Genomic DNA, 14,064 nt, shown 5'->3' with positions numbered 1-14,064 from the left:
GAAAATAAAAAGTTAAAATGATGATGTTTCAGGAGGGATGGTAGGAAATAAGTGTGGGGAGAAATAGAGGCAAAGAAAAGTACACAACAAAAGTGATAAGTCTGGGAATCTGAAACAAAAAGAGAAGGGAATTTTATCAAAAGAAAATAAAATTAAGAAGGAAAGCCAAGAAACAGATCATACTCCATCTTTAAACCCTAACAACCTGGTTTGCAGATATACCACTTGACTGAAACTGCTAGTTTTGCCCATAAATTACCCCTGAATTCTTTTTCATTCTTTTTCTTCCTGAATGATTATCTAACCTTAACTGCTAGCACCATCCCCACTTTTCTACCTCTTTTTCTTCCTTTGCCATTAACCATGGCTACTTCCCCTGGTTCAATGCTAAATTTCTAGTTCCTCTCCTGAGTGACAATCTTAAAAAGCTCACCTTTCAACATCTATATTTTTGGTTGCCGAAAACTCACCTCTAATTATGCATCCCACTGCCTCATGAAAGTAAATACAGTAAAAGCGTGAATAGTATACCACATTACAAAAAGGCTCTTTCCTATTTCTCCATCATCAGGGCCATTCTCTATTTCCTTAGACTTATCAGCCAATTGATCCTTGGGCTCCACAGTCAATGCTCACAGATCCTTTAAGACGTGCCTCTTTCTTGCTATATCCACTCCTATTAGCAGTTTCTCAGCTTTCACTACTTTCCCCCGCTTGGTTGCTAAAACAGTCCCATACCTCATGCCTCTGCCCAAACCTTCTCCTCCTCCAGTGTCCACAGCCAGTTGCCAGATCACTTTGTCTCAAACATCACCCTACAAGATCCACCCTACAAGGCTCCCTAATACCAGCTGGATACAACCTAACCTCCAAAATTTCTTTTTAAAAAATGATTTAAACAGTTCTCCCATCCCTCCCATTTCACCTGCCACCTCTTTAAATGCACTTCTCCCTATTCCTCAACGTGCTAATCCAGTCAAACCGACTAAGTTGTACAATCTCATCCAATATAATTTTTGCAAACTCCCTACCCTGTGCTTTCAAAGGTAAACATCTTAAAATATCAAGACCTTGGGTATTTTGAATAACTAACTGCACCTATTTCTTTATGGAGATGTGGGACTGCAGAAAACTTCACATTCCTTGAATGTCTACCCTAGCAAAGGAACAGTGCTAGGTTAGTCTTCATCACAATAGTGCAAAGTAGGTATTGTTAAACAATTTTCTACCTAAGAACAAGAAGTGATGTTAAACCACTTGTCCAAGTTCACACAGCAGAACCGAAATCCAAAGTTGATGCTGATGACCCTTCCTATTCTTTTCCTCTGCACCTTCTATCTTGGAACCCAATTGGAAGCCACGGGTACTCTTGCTGCCCCTCTGAACTTAGCCAAGTCTCTTCCTTGCTGGTGCCACTGTTTCCCTGCTGATATTGGAGGCTTCCAACAGCCAGGCTAATTTCGTGACATATTATAGAAAAAAAGGTGTTGCAGCCTTTAATTTCTTTAATGCCAGCACTTGGGCCCTGACTACTGAGGTATGGCAGGCACACTGACAGTTGCCCAATGTGACAGCTGACAGTGAAAGAGAAAAAAAATACCTATAAAAAGCAGATACGAAAACTATTAAATGACAGCAGGGTGGGACCATGAGCCTCTCCTGGTATTCGCTCTGTGCATTCCTCTCCCACTGAAAACTGACAAGCAAGAACAGAACAGCTGTCCACCCCCTTTTCTCCATGACTATTTTCTGTTCAATGAACACATGAAGAAAAAGGAGGGTATCTCCCCAGTCCCTTCAGTTTTCTCTGTGTTTATTCCACAACTGCCTCCTTTTCCTTGTAATGATGCCCACATATCAGACCAAGGCAATGATCAGCTCTCAGCAGGTCTGCTAACAAATTTCAAGTGCTTTCCTAAGGAGGCTTCTCAAGGCATCATCCTGTTCTTTCAAACTACTTTTCTGCGGTGAACTCTGAACTCATTCTTCAAGGCCCAGTGCTACTTCTTCTCTGATGCTTTCCCTAAACAGCCCGGGAATGTGTATAAGGAAATGCATGGTCACCCCCGTGAAGCTGGTGGTCTTATCCCTGTTTTATAGCTGAAGCAACAATGATACCACGTTTCCAAGGTCCCAGATCTAGTAAGTTTTGTGTAACTTCAAAGGCCATGTGCTCTGCATTGCCATGTAAGTGCCTGACAGCTTTTTTGACTGTCATGTAAGTGCCTGACATTAAGGTTTTGATTGCTGAGGCATCCACTTCAAAGACACCCATCTCCAATAAACACGTTGCCAACTACCAGACTAGATGAAGAGCCAGGCTGCACCTCTCATGAATTTCCCTCTTTAGAGAGATCTGGTTGACTTAGATAACTGACCATTTGATCTCTTGCCTTTCCCTCCCAGAGTTTTAATTCCCACTCTTGTGTTTTAAATTCACCAGTAAAGAATGAACCTGTGAAACCCTATCTATGTATGACCTCCCTGTGTGGCCCCAGGCATCCCGTGTACCCTCCAGGGCCTATGAGTCATAAACTTTGTTTTTTTCAAAGTTCCCTGATGCTTGTTGCTTGAGGTGCATCTTACAATCATAGTAAGAATCACAAGGGCCAGTCCGGCAACAGCACTGGCTTCACAGAGGAAATGTCCTGGGTGGGGGTGGGGGGGTTAATCTTGGGCCCAGGGAGTGTCCCCAGGCATTTCCAGCCAATAACATCACTATCTATAGGTAGAGACCGGCACAAAACACCAAGAACACAAAGTTTTCTCAAAGGAATTCTATTTGTTATTATTTGAAGATGGTAGATTCAAAAGTCACATAGTGCTTTCTACAGCCTTATTGGTTTATCTTATTAATTATTCGTAATAGCCCTATAAGGCAGTTATTGAGTTTAAACTCAATTTAGAATCCTGAACATCAAAAAAGCTAGACAATTTGTTTAAAGTTATATAGGTAGTAACAAAAATAGGGATTGAACCTATCTTTTGCACTAAATCTGGTGGTTTCCTCACAATTAGAGAGCTGCTTCCAGAACCTTAAAAATATCTCCAGCATAGGATATATAATTTTACTCTATAACTATTTATGAGTTGAACTGCACGACTCCTCGAGTATGAAATTCTCAAGGAGAGAGGATGTGTCGTATTTAATATTTATATTTTTCATTTCCACTGTAATATATGAGATGGCTCATTGCATGGAATGTATGCGTTAAAAAAGGATCTAGAGTCAGATTGACTGGGCTTAAACCCAAGTTCTGCCATTTCCATGAGACTTCTTTAGGGGACTTATTTAACCATTTGGAGCTTCACCTTTAAAACAAACAAAAAAATTGGCTTCAATAATATTCAATAGTATCAACTTCAGAGGGCTGTGAGGGTAAATGAGAGAACACATGTGATGTACTTGGCACAGTGGCTAGCACAGAGCAACCTTTCGATAAATGTTGGTGGATATTATTCTTGCTATTGTTGAGGTCATTTGCCTCAGGAACTACTTCTTTCAGTACTAGAGCTGTCTGCCCTACAAAGCTTTCCCAGACGAGGCACAGTTAGGAATATCTTCCCATGTTCCTGCTGCATCTTAACCCATATTATTACTAAACAAAACGGCTGGTGGTTACCTGGTTTAATGTCTATCTCCCACTGTAAGAAGCATTCCTTCTGGGCAGGAACCATCTTATTCAATCTTGTAACATCATCATCTACAGTGCCTTACATGCATGCAAAAATCTCTTTGCCTGGTAATATCCTTTACTATCTTCTCTTCCTGGAAAATCCCTACTTATTCTTCGGAAACAATTCTTACTTTTAATGTGAGTCCTTCTCAACTGTCTCAGGACAAATTCCAATTCCCAGACCAGTTTTTTCACACCTTGACTATAGTACTTAGCACACTATAGTATAATTTATTTATTCCTCTACACGTCCGTCTCTCTAATTAGACTGTGAACTCTTCCATGTCAAGAATCCCATTTTATTCCTTGGCTAGGCCCAGCCCAAGCAGAATATAACATATGACAGATAATAACTAGTTATTTTGATGGATACCTGATGAACATATGAAGCAAGCAGGAATAAACAATACCTAATACTATTTGTTAAATGGAATTTGAAGTATTATGAAGTAACTAGACCCCAGATCACCATTTATGAACTGTTGCAACAGCTATAATTATTGTAGAGAAGGGTATTTTGAGAGGGATTCACATCTTCACGGGTTATTTCACTTTGAAGGAATTACAGGAAAGTATATGTGTAGGTAGAGACTTGGAGTTAAAGGCAAGTAAGATTTTGCTTCTTGTCTTGAGTTGTTTAGAAAGCAGAACCATTTGACAATTTCAGCATAATCATAAATAATACTCCATGGGGTAGATTTTTTAAGAGATAAAGAGATTATTTCATCCTTGAGTACAGGTTGTAGTATACATTTGTGCAGGAAAGAGCAGAGAAAAGAGAGAAGATAGGGAGAAGGCTGGAAATGGGGAAAGGAAAATGCAGAAACAGAGGTAAACACAGAAAGGGGTGTGGTTTGCATCCAAAAACTAGAATTGGAAAGATCTATATAGGTCATCTTAAGTTTGGACTACAAAGTTGCCTGGCTTTAATCTAACACTGCTCAGCCTGACCTTTTTCACAAGTACTAGATGTATTTTATAACAATGAAAATAACACCTTATAATATCTTCCTTTGAGAAAAATCACTCTCTGCTATTTCCCATTTCCATTTCTTGGTGATTTGGCAGCAAATAAAATGAGAATTAGAAATGTTAAGAAAACTTATAACATAATTTATTTTTATCCCATCTCATAATTATATATTAAAAAGTGATCAGTTTGATACAGTGAGTTAAAAAAATAAGGAAAAGGGGAGGATATTGAGAACTTGAACTAACAATTAACGGTCAAAATCTTCTATGGAATCAATGCAGTCATGCTTTAGGAAAATATCAATGTTATCTGTTGGCTTTATTCACATTAAGAGTTACAAAAAGTTTAAATGAAATTGCAGCTTTGCATTCAGATATTTTGATCATCCTTGCTCCAGTCTGCACAGGGATGGGCCACAGGATACTGAAGTACACGTACATATATGCAATACAAGTTATCACTTTTTTCCATTGGAAAGTAAAGATAATGGATAAAACTTTTAATAATGTACTCAAGCTTAGATATATAAAAACATGTAATGCTTAAATACACAGAGTTAAGCCAATGTGCAAATGAGCAGTTAAGACTATAGATACATGGATTAGATTTGACCTGCTGAGTGACAACAGACTCTCAGCCAGTGAGACTAATACACATTCATGGATTAATGACTTGAATTATCAAGACAGTATCTGTTCATCAGCCTTTCTTTTTACAGAAAAGCTCATTATACCTACATTTTTTTTCTCTCTCTCTGATCTTAGAATGTTCATTCTGATTTCAAGAAAAAAACTAAAGTTACATAAAGTCTTGTACAAAATTTAGAAAATTAACATTCTTCCAAATGTGGAGCTCCTTAAACATGTGGCCAAATAGGACTACCTTTGCCAAGCAAACTGGAAAAAAAAAATCTAGGCTACAGGTACAATCTTCAGTGTCTAACATTTCTAGGGCCTGTTCCCATCTTCAGGGTTAAAAAAATAAAGAATAGGCAAAAAAGAAAAAGACAGTTCAACATTGATACGCTCCATACTAATAAGAAATACATTTGGCTTGGGGTTTTAAAGAGATCATAAATCTCCCCAACTCCTGCATTTGCCTAATTTTCTATTATGTAAGCTAATTTAAAATAAATCTGTATACCCTGAGCATTTCCCCACTGAGGTAGTCAGGAAAGAGCTTGAACTAAACACCCAATGGTGTTGTGAAGGGAATGAAACAAATAGATGACCTGTTTCCTACCCTCAGGAAGCTAGAAACAGGTTGAGGACACCAAAGAGAACATTTAAAAGTAGCTCAAGAGCATTTAGAAAGCAAAATGCACACCTTAATAGCATGCATATTAAGAAAATGAAAAGCTCCACGCAGGCATGCTTAGCTCCCCTCAGTATTCTCAAAGCTGGTATCAGGAATAATTAGAAGTAAACAAGATTGGGAAGGAGGTAAGTACTGTGATTAGTTGAGTCAGAGGCATCGGGCATTTCATTTCGGGAAGTGTCTGTGACAGGGATATGAGCAGACTGTGTCACTCATATGCACAAGTAAGCACAACCAGATTGGCCTGAATGAAGCAAGAGTATGGTTCAAACACACAAAACACTGAGTTTGAAAGCAGTGAGGGTTGGACAAGGAACTGGTAGATAATGATGGCAGATGACAACAGGAACACAGGAGGGATTATTCATTTTTACTGTATTAATCAATAGTACTATAGGTATTTTTCATTTAAAACATATATTATAATGTACAAAATTCATAAAATAGGCATATATTTTAAACGTTTTCTAGAAACTCATGTTTATGGAAACCTGAACCTCTAAGAAGTGAGAAAGAAGAATCAATACTATTGAGCTAAAAGCTGCAAGAATGAATGAATCTTGAAACTTTCAGCAATCTCTGTTTACTGAAGATGGAGGAATTTTCTATTCCTCGGTTGTCAGACCTTTACTTTAAAAGTGAACAATTTGGGGGCTTCGCTGGTGATGCAGTGGTTGAGAGTCTGCCTGCCAATGCAGGGGACACGGGTTCGTGCCCCGGTCCGGGAAGATCCCACATGCCGTGGAGCGGCTGGGCCCGTGAGCCATGGCCGCTGAGCCTGCGTGTCCGGAGCCTGTGCTCCGCAACGGGAGAGGCCACAACAGTGAGAGGCCCGCGTAACGCAAAAAAAAAAAAAAAAAAGTGAACAGTTTGGAAATATTACATCCTACCTTTACTTTGAAAGTGGGCAATTTGTAAATATTATACTCTTATCACTGATTTTTTTTCAAGCCTATGTCTTCTACTCATAATGGTCAAAGCCAATCTCTGAGTCTTATTTGTCTTTTATTTGTCACTAATCATATTGCCCTCCATTCTCAAGTCTAAACTTTTATCACATGTTAGGTACACTTATACACAGTTTCATGATAGGCATCAACAGAAAGATAATTCCATAAACTGCATTTCAGAGTTCACTTTTTTCCCCTGGTTAAAGCCAAAACAACCACACCTGTACTAACAGTTCATACATTTCACACATGGTGCTTAGACTGAAGGAATTCATTATTCAAAAAATGAAGAAAAAGACATGGCCAAACTTAAACCATAAAAAACTAGCACCAAAGAAGCCATCAGAAGAGCTATATTCAAAATCAGACTCTTGGGAATTCCCTGGTGGTGCAGTGGTTAAGAATCCACCTGCCAAGGCAGGGGACATGGGTTCGATCCCTGGTCCAGGAAGATCCCACATGTTGCGGAGCAACTAAGCCTGTGTGCCACAACTACTGAGCCCACACACCACAACTACTGAAGCCTGCGCACCCTAGAGCCCAGGCACCCCAACTACTGAGCCCACGTGCCACAACTACTGAAGCCTGCGCACTCTGGGACCCGTGTGCCACAACTACTGAGCCCGCATGCTGCAACTACTGAAGCCCACGTGCCTAGAGCCCGTGCTCCGCAACAAGAGAAGCCACCGCAATGAGAAGACTGCTCACTGCAACAATGAGTAGACCCCGCTCGCCACAACTAGAGAAAGCCTGCATGTAGCAAAGAAGACCCAACGCAGCCAAAAAAAAGAAACCAAAATCATACACTTCTGGCCCACAGTTTCTTTTTCTACAAAAGAAGATTGCTGTCTGTACCAAGTGCTAGCCAGATCACAGACTCTCCAAGGAAGTTGAACAGGTAGTAGTGGTGTCAAAGGTCTTGACCATATTCTCTGCAAACAGACGACAAAGAATTGACTACACCCCTGGACCAAAAAATACATGCTGCTATAATAAGCGAACATTACTGGTAGAGATAAAAATGATCATAAGAACTACCTCATCTAGTACATGACAAGCACTATTTCAAACGTACATTGACTCAATTGTCACAATAAACCTAAGAGGTAGATACTATTATTATCTCCATTTTATAGATGAAGAGATTGAGATATTAAGTATTACCCATGATCACACCAATTACAGAGTGGTACAAGTGAGTTTTGAAGCTGGCTCTAAAGCCTGCTTTCCTAATTCTGCTTCTCTGACCAACTGTTAGTGGGGCTTTGTTTCTCTTTTTACCATGACCCCCCACTGATGAGCATAAAGTGCCAAAAAAAGCATGTGAAGTTCACTAATTTTTATTCTATCTTTAACGGAAAAATGCATGTAAATCAATGTTTCATTTTTATCATCAAAGACAATTAGAAAATTAATATATGAGTTTGGCTTCACTTAACAACAGTAAAAACTATTACTAATATTAAAGGAATCCAGTTTTCCAAACTCAAAATGATTAACGTATTCCCCATAAACTGAGCATTTGCATTTCTTCCCTCATTTGGGGGGGGGGGGCAAAATCATTAAAATGAGATGATTTTTTCTAATACAACTGTCATTTTTTCCCCCAATCAAAAATCTACTCAGTAAGTTATGGCAAAAAACATGTGAGTAAAATAGATTTTAGGGTTTTTTTTTCCTCCTTGTTTTGTGATAAATGACAGAATATATTCACATATTCTAAACAGAAATGTCACAGAGGTTAAAGGCTAATATATATTAATTACTATATTGAGGTACAGTATAAAAATTTCTTCAGAGTATAACTATCTTTACTGACTGGAAAAATACCCAACTTAAATCACAGGAATTAAAAGCTAAGGATGTCCTTTAAGGAAAAAGCATTTGCTTCCTCTGTAAAATGTTGTCATTTAACTATGAATACAGCCTCCCACAATTTAATCTGATAAAAACTAAGCCGGTCTTAGTGGACAATGACGTTTTATAATAAAAGCATGAATTACACAAATGATAGTTGGTTGCCTACCTTAGACAATTTAGCACTAAATTCACCATTTTACCTTTAATGTTTATGCTATATATTGAAATACCTTTTCAAAGCAGGAATATTAAAAGCATGACATTTAATATAATCAAAATGATCACAACCATCAGATGAAATGAGAAAATCCAACAAAGTACATTAGACATTGAAGATTGTTAAGAAAATAGAGATGATATCAGGATGGGGGTAGGAATACAGCCCTGCCTAGAAAAAGGGCAATGATGGCTCAAGGTCATCTGAAGACCCACGAAACTCACAAACTCTCAGAAAATGAGGAATAGCTATGTTCAGAGCTTTGAGATTCTTAGACACATCTATAATCATTAGTAACCAAAAGAGTGTCATGATTCCTATACGGAATACAAAGTTGAATAGGATTGAACACTTCAGTGAAGATCTTGAAGGGGAAAAAAAAAAAAACCCAAGGTACTAGAGAGCCATAGAGTGTACATCCATTTGCTAAATGTGATTCAAAAATCCAAGTTAAAAGGTCATTTATAACAACAAGGTCCTACTGTATAGTACAGGGAACTATATTCAATATCCTGTGATAAACCATAATGGAAAAGGATATGAAAAAGAATGTATATATATGTATAACTGAATCACTTTACTGTACAGCAGAAATTAACACATTTACTTCAATAAAATTAAAAAAGAATCCTCAAGTCTCCCATTTAGAATCCCTTCACCAAAGATGACATATATCAAGTCAATTAACAAGTGAGAAGGTACCTTCACCCTCAGTTTGTTTGCATTAAACACTGACATTTCCTTGAAAAAAAAAAAAAAAAGGTCATCTGTATCATGGGACAGCAGGCATGGGGGAATATGAGGCCGTATATACCATCCAAGCCTCTCTAACACACTGAGGCCAAAGAATTCTGAGGGATAATTTCACAATACTTACATAATTTCCCAGCTACCACAACCATAGCATCTCCAAGAATGCATGAGTTTAAAATATTTGTCCACATACAGATGGTCCCAAGTTACCATGGTTTAACTTACAATCTTTTGACTTTACGATGCAAAAGCAATACATGTTCAGAAAATCTGTACTTCAAATTGTGAATTTTGATCTTTCCCTGAGCTAGTGATATGCAGTACAATACTCTCTCGTGATGCTGGGCAGTGGCGGTGACTCACAGCTCCCAGTCAGCCCCATAGTCATGAGGGGAAATAACCGATACATACTTACAACCATTCTGTAACCATACAACCATTCTGCTTTCCACTTTCAGTACACTATTCAATAGATTACATGACTTTATTATAAAATAGGCTTTGTGTTAGTTGATTCTACCCAACTGTAGGCTAATGTAAGTGTTCTGAGCCAGTTTAAGATAAGCTAGACTAAGCAATCATGTTGTGTAGGGTAGGTGTATTAAATGCATTTTTGGTTTATGATATTTTCAACTTATGACAGGTTTATCAGGATGTACCCTCAACGTAAGAGGAAGAAGATCTGTACTACATCAATAGGACATATATGTGAATACACCTAAGTATGGATAAACACACATCCACAGAGAGAGAGAAAGGGATCTTACTATACACGTACTCACTGACCTCATTAAAAGAGGTAATCCTGAGATTTGTTGACATTATGCTTATATATCCATAGAAGGGTAGCAGAATATGCCACCCCAGAATATGCCTTGTTGACATAAAGATTATTTTCAATTGATTATTTTTGAGAAGGAACAGATACAAGAGAAGCTCTGAAACCAGAGTAGAAGTTACCCTTCCATAAGAGAAATTTACCTTTATAATGGAAATCTCTATTTATAAGGGCATCTCCCTCTCCGTACCAGGAAGAGAAGGGTGACTAAATCACAGGAGGACCTTGTCAATGGAGAAGGCACTGACTGAAATCTGCATAAAAAGCCTTACTCTTGTCTATTGTGCTTTTCCTGGTCACCTCCCATAACTGGCCTCTCCCCTACCCATTTTTCTTTTAGTCTTTAGCTGAAGATGGTATTTAAGATGGTGGCTTGGACCATGGTTGGGGCTGGTAATCTCCCCAGGTAGGTATGAGGTACATATGTTAATAAACTTCTGTTTATTTTTCTCTTGTTAATCTGTCCTTTATTACAGGAGGTCTCAATCAAGAACCTAGAAATGGTAAAGGGAAAATTATTTTTCCTTGCCTATACCATATACTCATTATATTTCAATATTAGGCCTTCAGAACTCTTGTGTTTATTATAACCATCTCCTTAAAGAGGACCAGGGTTGGGGGGCGGGAAAAACATAGCTATGTAAAAACTGAAACTCTTGTTTAGGAGGTAGGTAACAAATTGGTTCACAAAATACACACTGTACTGACTAGGTGATGGGCAAGTTTTGAATAAGAAAATAAGACAATATTCCAGCTTTTCCTTATTGTTTTTGTTCTGTGACTTTGCTAGTTTAGAGTGTGACTTTGCAGATCAAATTGTGGATGTCTAAATTCAATACTAATATCAAAAATACATTAAGGTCAGCACAATTACCAATGCGCTTGGAATATCCACACAATTACATCTCATCCAAATGCACGCCATATACACATAGTCATTGAGAATGACACAACTATAACATTTAAACTAAATGTATATTAAATGAGAATTGAGACCGTGACCACTAAGTTTTGACACTTAACACACACTCTAATTAAGGCAATATTTAATGAATTAGTGGTTGTTACTAAGAAAAATAATGAGCAAAATCTGGCCTTATCATTAGACAATTTCTTTAAAAATGTGACAGTATTGTCAGTGAGAATTCAACCACCTAGTTAATTTCTGTCAATATTTTACTGACAAAATGTCCTAATAGAATCCTTGACCTTCAATAGAGTTTAAATGTATCAAGCACAAATCATCAACTATTTTTCAAAAGCATATAACAGCAATTTTGACATTTTACAAGATCATTTTTCAGAAGCATAAATGGATAAAGGTTTTATTCTGTAATATCACTAACATAACTTTTATTAAATTGTATAAAATTAAAATTAATAAGGTCAATCATATTCCATGTTTTCTTTACTAGTATCAAAAACTATGTGACAAAAATAATTTAAATCAAAAATCATCATTTCCACATTTCTGATTGTACCACTCTATTGTGAATGAAATAGTCTGCGGGGGGAACTTTTACTAGAGAATTTACTTCCAAAATAGCTATTTGAATTTCAGAGATTCTCAGCTATTTGCCTGACAATATTTTTATCTTTAAGTGAACAGTAGAGATAAATAAGCAGATAACTTAGGATGGCACTACATAAAAATCTGGAGTATAAGTATAGTAGAAACAAATCAGTGATCTATATTCTTAAGTCTTTCTCTTTTTTCAAGGCTAGCTACTTAAATGGGACTATCTGCTTTGATTAGGTTTGGGTTTTAAAAGGATGCTTGATTTTAACGAATTTTTTCATTAACTAAGATCCTAGATTCAGAAAATATACTCTTTAGGTATTAACTGCCTTGACCAATGTAAGAGTGTATTCAAATAATTAGTCTTTAGAGAAGGCTAAGTTAACCCATTTCATTTGTCAATTGTCTCCTTTGCAAACTGCGATGTACATGTGTATAACTGTGATGAATTCTACATTAATAAAAAATGCCAATTTTCCATAATAAATTGGTCCCAATTTTATGTCAGATGTGGCTGGGAGTATCCAGTGAGGCTTCAACTACTGAATAACCTCCCCAATCCTTATCTCCAGGCCAGATTGCTCTTGTGAGTTCCAGATCAGACACTTTCCTAGCTACTGAACATCTCCAGGTGAGTATCATACTTAACAGGATCCACAGTTCATTCCGTCTTTCTCCTACCAAAGCTCATACTCCTTCTGTACTATCACAATGACTGGCACCCCAGATACCTCCAATGATCCTAAACTCCAAAGAATTCCAACCTGGCTTCCATTCATACCAACCCTTAGAAAATATTTATGTTAAGATCACTAATGTTCTTCGTACTGCCATAGCTAAATGCTTTGCTGCCCTCATCTGACTTAACTTCTCAGCAATATTCTACCTGATTAAACCAGCCCTTTCTTGCTTCCTGAAATATTTTCCTCTCTTCGCTTTTATGATGACACATTTTCTTCATTTTGCTACGTCTTTTGTTGGCATTTCATTTGCTGGCTCTCCAGTTCCACTGGCCCTTGAAATGTTGGTGTTCCTCAGGGATTCATGTTGGGCCCTCTTTTTTCTGTCTCTATAATACTTCTTTAGGTAATCTCATCCATTCTCCTAATATTAAATTCCATATACATGTAGATAAACTCCCAATCTCTCTCTCAAACCCAAATATTCTTCTGAGCTCCAATTTTCTACATATAACTGCCTATAGGACACGGCCACTAAACTATCTTATATCTCAAACTTAGAATGTCAGACACCTAACTTTTGTTTTTCCCACTCTTCCTCACCTTGTTAAGTAGCACCGTCACCCACCACATGGGAATCATATTAGAGGTCTCTTTCCTCCTTCTTCCCTGTCTCTCACCTCCCCAAGTTTAATGCCATTAATAACTGTTAATTTCACTTTCTAACATTTAGTTCCCTCTTTATATCCCCACTTCCACTGCCTCAGTTCAAGTCATTAAAATCTCTCAATTAGATTATTAAAAAGCCTGCTAAATGCCTTCCCATCAATCTTTCACTTTCCTACTGAAAGTGATCATTCTAAAATGCAATCTGATCATACATCGCTAACCCCTAATTAAAAATGCATTAAAGGTTAACCATAGGTCATAGTAAAAAGGTCCTTTACTAGTTGACTTCAACCTTCAATCTCCCTCCTGTCCTTCACACCACATTCTCCAACCAAACTTTTTATGTCTCACTCCCTAAGTGTGATGCTTTATCGTATCTGCCCTTGTTCATGTAGTTTCATCTGCCCTGAATACCCTTCTCTTTTTTGGGGAAAAAACAAAAAACAAAAAAAACTACATAAACTTCAAGTCCCAATTCAAATGTTTTTTTTCTCTGAAAACCTCTGAATTCATCTTTAATTATTCGTCAATAATAAGGATAGTATTCTTTCATGGTTCTGTATAGCAGTTATCACATTTTAGTACAGCAATTACTTTATGTATAACAGATA

General features: G+C 37.5%; 1 protein-coding gene across 1 annotated transcript in view; it reads right to left on the bottom strand.

The window, feature by feature from the left end:
* DIAPH2 (diaphanous related formin 2) overlaps positions 1-14,064 on the bottom strand; it is a 628,603-nt gene that overhangs the window by 557,175 nt on the left and 57,364 nt on the right. The window lies entirely within an intron of this gene.

This window comes from Grampus griseus (genome assembly GCF_964374135.1).
Source record: "Grampus griseus genome assembly, chromosome: X".
Taxonomy (NCBI): domain Eukaryota; kingdom Metazoa; phylum Chordata; class Mammalia; order Artiodactyla; family Delphinidae; genus Grampus; species Grampus griseus.
Note: the sequence above shows the minus strand (reverse complement) of the source record. Positions and strands in the feature narration are given on the sequence as shown.